General features: G+C 39.9%; 1 protein-coding gene across 2 annotated transcripts in view; it reads right to left on the reverse strand.

Moving 5' to 3' along the window:
* scai (suppressor of cancer cell invasion) overlaps positions 1-737 on the reverse strand; it is a 119,035-nt gene extending 118,298 nt beyond the window's left edge. For both annotated transcript variants that reach the window (XM_067969711.1, XM_067969712.1), the window contains exon 1: positions 395-737. The gene's annotated coding sequence lies outside the window, so the exon portion shown is untranslated. The remainder of the gene's footprint in view (positions 1-394) is intronic.
* Positions 738-6,486: the final 5,749 nt, after the last annotated feature.

Below are 6,486 nucleotides of genomic sequence, written 5' to 3' on the forward strand. Positions count from 1 at the left end.
ATCTTGCTCTTCTGTTACACGAGAAAAATCTGCCATGTTAGAGTAATTTCCAACTGTGATTATTACAATTAAGCAGAAATTTGGTTAAGAATCCTTGCCCGCCCTCCGCTTGGTTGCAGAGGTTGAACTTTGAGATAATTTGTTCCCTGCGCTCCAATGACATTTAGAATACATATTCTGCAACAAAAAAACAAAAAAAATGCAATTAGACAAGCAAAAGGAAATAAGCGCCGCCTGTACCGCGTTGTGGAAGCAGCCCCTTCCAGAGGTGCTTCGCGCACTAAGGTAGTAAAGAGCCCAATGCAGCGCACAAGCACGAACATGTCCACCTGCCGTCAGCCTGTTACGGCTCCCACCCCGTCATACCAACAAACCCCTTCATCCCCTCGCTTACCTTCTCCCGCTCACTTTCTAATTAAATCCTCGGGCGAGACACGGCCTAAGTCGGAGCAAGGGGGCGGCAGAGCTTCGAAAAGAGGAAGCGCTCGGTCCGGCCGCTGTTACCCGCCCCCCGCCTCTCCCCTCCTGGGCCCTCACACAGCCCCCTTCGCTCTGACGCAGTAAAACCACTCGGGTCCCTTTTATTTTTATTTCTCCCCCTCGCTCTTGGACGCCGATTTGCTGAAGTGTCGCCGTTGCTGCTGTTTTATTTGATTCCGATCCTCACCCACATCGACCGCCGCACCTGAGTAACTGCCATCCGCTCAGGCCGACCCCGCTGCCTTTTACTACGCACGGCTCACACTAGCTTTGAGGTAAAGCGGCAGCCCCGCCTCCTTTTCAACCGTCTTCGACACAACGATTGGCCGCAGCCCTCAACGGTTCCGCCCCTCCATCCCGAGATCCCTCTCTCTCATTCGGCCGGCTTCGACGTCAGTCATATGACATCACAGAGGGTGGGCGGAGAAAATATGGTTCAGGTTTGGTTGACTCTGGTGTTACGGCTGGGGTGCAGGGTGCTTAGAAACCTTCAGCCAATCAGCGCTTGCTCTGCGTCGTTCATAAAATGTTAAGATCTGTTTTCATTTATTGTTAATTTTTTTTGGTTGCATAAGGCGTTGCAAAGAGCGATAATATGAAACGAAAGAATTGTTCTTTTTTCCCACCCGAACACCTTGGAATCGCAGGGTGACAAACCCAGAAAGTAATTGTAACCATTATGGATGAATGAACAACTTCCCCCAGCTTCCCCCCCTCCCCACCGCACACACACTCCCAGTCTATGCCAAATCTGAAATTCCCAGTTCTCTCCAACAGTTCATTGGCAGAGTTTTAAAAAAACCTGGCACATATCCAAGTTTCCATTTTACCAACAAAGAGAGGGAAAGGAAGGGAAAATCCTGGTTACATTCACAACTATTTTTTTCTTTCGATGACTGGATATTCTGCAGCGGTTGCCTATCAGCTATTGTTTAACACAATAAACACACACAAAATGGGCAATTATGAAAATGAACATGTGTTATACTATTGACCTGAAAGCTGCTGGACCCAGGAAAACACACCATCATCAGCAGTACAAGATTGCAAAGAACTTGAAATTATATAGCGCCTTCCCTATCCAGCCATTCCAGGAGATCTTCCCCATCAGGGGTATTACTGAAGAGAGGGAGAACCAACCTGAGAGTCTCCATGTTAGAAATAAAATTAGTATTTTCACTGAAATGCTATTACCATTTAATGTTCTTTTGCACAATTTTCTCATTCAGTCCTCTGACAGTAGATTGTGTGCCATACAATCTGACACCTACATCTCTTTTCTGTTGCTGGCGTGTGTGGGGATCCAGGACTAACAATTATCCCACTTGCAGTATTGTTATAAGGGTAGCCATACTCTCATACTATGCTGCCACATTCACATTGAATAGGTGCAACAGTTAAATGCAATTACTATAAATGGCACAGTATTGACACAGTATACTCACAAGTTGGTGAATCAATTGAGGAATTAGACTTATCTTTTAAACCCTTGTTGGAAGAATACCACTAGTTTTTTTTTAATTTATTAAAAATAAAATGGTACCAATTTCATCTCTCTGTGACAAATGTCAAAGTATGTGTGTTATTTTCTTCTGTAAAATGGGGGAGTATTTTGAACTTTTCTTCCTCTTCAAAGAACAGCTCACACAGTAAACATTAAGGTTGCCACATTCTTATTTTCTTGTTCTTTAACACTGTTTATATTAAATTTAAAGGAAAAAATTGCAATGCGAAAAGGCATTTGTTGAAAACAAACTTTCTGGGGTAATTTCCAATCGAATTCCGTGGGTGATGAATGGGGAAGGAAAGTGATACATCAACTGAAACTAGCGGAAGCTGTATGTCTTTAAAATGGCCTTGCAACACCACTAATCTATAGTCATCCACATTTGGAACACCAGTATCTCATCTTCAGCGGTGCATCATTTATTCCTTGGGTAATTCATATTTTCTTTTTGATATGTTCTTCAAACAGACAATTTAGCAATGATTCACTGCAGTTGTAGAGCACATATTATTCATACTCATCAAATAAAACATAACATTTTGCACAAATTGGCTGCAACTAATGCTTATATCATAAGAAATAACAATGGACTGCACAGCAATGATAGCCCACAGTAGAAAAATATGATTCCATCTGCATAGGTGTAGAATGGAGATATATATAAAATGCGTGTCTAATGAAAAAGTGAATCATTAGGCTGCATTGAACTCCCATTCTGAGTACACAGTTAAATCCTAACTTCAGCTGTCAACTGTCAAAGTCAACTATTCTATATCATTTTCTTTCACCTTTTCAGGTCCTCAAATGTTAAATACCATTTTTCAACCCAGAAGGCAGGCAAGCAGACTCTTCCAGGTCAGTTGTAAATATTGCTTTTGAATTGGCTTCCAGCAGGTGTGTAGCAATGGCATATAATTGACCCACCTCCAATTTTACTGCCCCTTCAACTGATATCAAGAGCTCACTGCAACATTCCAAGATGAGACAAGCAGAATTTTAAGCTAAATCAACCAAAAGGAATAAAATACTGAAATAAAAAGAACTTGTTAACCACAAACCCTTGGACATACTCAATGGGTCACGAAGAAAGCTTAATTGTATAAAGCATTTAATTTACCTACTTTTCCCACTCATTCCTGAAGAAGAAAACTAAAGTTTTGTCCTCTTTCGGTTATGCAAATTTTCAAACCGAATGCAATCAAAATAAAACTAGGTTCTACATTGTTTCTGGAACAAACAAGATGTTAAAGAGCAAGGGTTGATTGATTGTTTAAAAAAAAGTTTGTTGACTTGAATGCAATTAACACAACTGGCACTTTGGAAAGCCAAGTTGTTCCTATATCTGTGTAAAACTTTTGTATGATGTGACTCCCATATAATTGTTATGTCACTGTATTTTAAAATAGTCATAAATCAGAATTTTGTATCATTATATATATATTTTTTTAAAAGATTCACATCTTGCCATATGCTTGTATTTTCGATATTTCACAGAATGGTGTGCTGAACTTGATTTGCATACGGTCACTAAAATTTTGAATGCCATATTGTGTGTTTGTGAACAAGTTCATTAAGCTTTATGTCGTATCAAAGAGAATTTTTGCTGAAGAAGGGAGATCAGCTCAATGACCTGTTGAATTCTGAAGACAAAGATATTGCAGGGGGAGTTTGGGGAAACATGTTTTGAAAAAACACCAAAGGTTGTTCTGATGGAGGAGTGTTAAGCAAATTTGTACTTCAATAGATCTTGTCTGTAATATGAATGAGAATGTTGCTCTGCTCTTCTTAGTATTTATTTCTAAATTGAGGCAAAGTTTTTAATTTGACACTAGTTAATATCCCACGGTGCAGCACACAGGGAGACAAGAGGGGGCAGTTTTCAGGTCAAGCAAGGTTAGAAGGCAACGAGATACTTCAACCAAGGTAGGGGTGAGGAGGATGAAACGGAGGGGAGGGCGGAGAGAAAGGAGGGAAGAACGGAGTGGGGAGAAAGGGAAGAAGCAAGGAGAGGTGAAGAAAGGGGAGGATAGAATGGATGAGAGGTGAACAGGGGGAGGAGAGATGATGGTGAGGAGAGAGGGGAAGAGAAGGGGAGGACTGGCAGGGAGAGAGAGAGAAAAAGGTAAGGGTGAAGATGGGAACATGTTGAGGCAGAGGGGTAGGGGAAGAGAAAATTGGGGAGGAGAGGAAAATAGAGATGAAGGGTTGGAGAGAGGAGAGGATGAGAGGGACGGTGAAGAGGATAAGGACGCCAGGGGTAAGGGGCAATTTGCCTCAGCAGGGATGAGGACTGTGGCTCCAAATTTCGCATTACTTGGAGGGCCTGTAAGTAGATTTTGCCTCAGGAGGTTTGTGGTAACCTACTTGAGACTCAGTGTAGGGAGATTTCCCATCCAATTTCTGTCTGGGATGCCAAGGGGATAATTTAGATCCTCGGGGGGGGGGGGGAAATCGTTCGATTTTTAGTTTTCACAGGGTGAGTGCATGGCTAGCTGAAGATTTCTGCCTCATTGGTTGTGGAAGGTGGGGGGGGGGGGGGGGGGCGGGGGAGAAAAAGAGAGAAGGGGGGGGACATTTTATGGCCAATATACAGTTCTTTTGTTTCGGTATCAGTAGAGAAAAACAATTTAGACAACTGTCCAGAGATGTAAATGCCAAAAGTTAAAACAACTTATTTCACAAAGATAACAGAACCTGGAAATTATCAAAGCAATTATGTCACTCCACAAATTTGCACTGTTGTAATAGTTTTTATTAGTAATACTTGCCAAAAAAATCCTTTATAATCACATTGTAACTGTACAAGGCAAATTATGTCTCAACAGTTACTTTATCAGCCTGTCCAATAGCTCATAACTACTTATTCCTTTTTCCGTGTTTTAAAGCCGTGTAGCTCACTGTCTTCTGTGCAAAACAAAAATGTAAGCATGGACTTTCTTCCCAAGTAAATCTTTTGTTTCTGTAAAATTATAAACCAAAATGTAGTTAAATCTAATATTAGTTCCATGACCTTCTGGTTAAACCCTAACACAATCTCATGAATTAATACTTATTCCCGATTAAGAGATTTTCAAGATGACAGCTAACAAAGTTACAAGTGTTCTGTAAATAGGCATAGGAGTCAGAATGGACAAATATGCATTTACAGATGTGGAAAAAGAAATCGGTCTCCCTGGAGATTTTTTAACATGGTGTGTCAGTACCATAATAGAATATAGTATATTCCCTAAATGTTCTATCATTGGTTATTCTGAACACAATTTTAAATATCATACTTGATACGCAAAGCATGCTGCCATTCAGAGGCAGATCATTACAGCACGAGCCTTCAGTACAAGTTTGCCCAATTTGGATAACTTAGATCTGTAACAGAAGCAGAGCTCGAATATGCCTCAAACAGGACTTTTAAAAAAAAATATTGTATCAGTTTTTCAAATGTGGTTTCAGCTTTAAAATTTATTTCTGGTAATTATGGCTGAGAAACTAGGTTCTTTTGTTTTGGCGTCAGTGGAGGAAAAATATAAACAACTGTCTGGAGAAATTTCCATGGAGGCAACTATACCTAGCCACTTAGTTACCTTTAGTAATATGGTAACTTGTATTCATCAGTTAATTGTATCAGAAATTACCTCATGTTTTGAAATGTTAGTGCAATCAACTTTGCAGACTGAAGGAGAATGTATAACTCAATCTCCAATTGCAGAATCAAGGAATTTTCACTTCAGTCAAAATTCCAATATGCATTGTTTTACACCTTGACAAAATTATATGTCAGATTACTCATTAGTATATCCTGCCAGTACTTTGCACAATATCTTTTTGAAATCCCAGAAAATTGTTTAAGAGCTGGGATTGTACTTCAGGATTACAGTTCCTTGCTTCAACCACCCTATTTCCATGTTGAGGGAATGAAGGAGGATTCATTGCTAACATAACATTATCAGAAACTCAGATAAAAGATACTGGGAAACACTACAAAAATTTTGGACTATATTTTTCGAACAGTTTCAGTACTGTGCAAATCAAGTATTGCATTACTGGTAATTTGCCATGGCTTGTGCTTCTGTGTATCAACTAATTTTATTTGTTTTAGCCGAAATGACTGACAGTATGATATTTGCCAACTTTCAGAGTGGACAAGAGAGCCTTGTGAGCAGCCCACATATTCTCTCGGCATAATACCATGGTAAAAGGGTAATTGCTAATGATGTAGCACACTATCCCTTTCATGACATGCACAAGGTTGCAAGTTATCGATCAAAAGGAGATGTAGGTCTGCTAATGGAAATAGCCTATTTGTTGTGAACAGGAGTTAAGAGTTTGAGGAGCAAATCCAAACTAACAAGATTCAATGAAGTATCAACCATGGCTCAATCGAACAATAGAGATGTCTTTTTTGGAAGAAGTGAAAAGTGGTGTCACACAATAGTTAATATTAAATAACTCTACATACTTTTAAAAGTACTCATTAAAACAGCTACATTTCATTAATTCTTCTG

Source organism: Heptranchias perlo, chromosome 31, assembly GCF_035084215.1.
Source record: "Heptranchias perlo isolate sHepPer1 chromosome 31, sHepPer1.hap1, whole genome shotgun sequence".
NCBI classification, from domain to species: Eukaryota; Metazoa; Chordata; class Chondrichthyes; order Hexanchiformes; family Hexanchidae; genus Heptranchias; species Heptranchias perlo.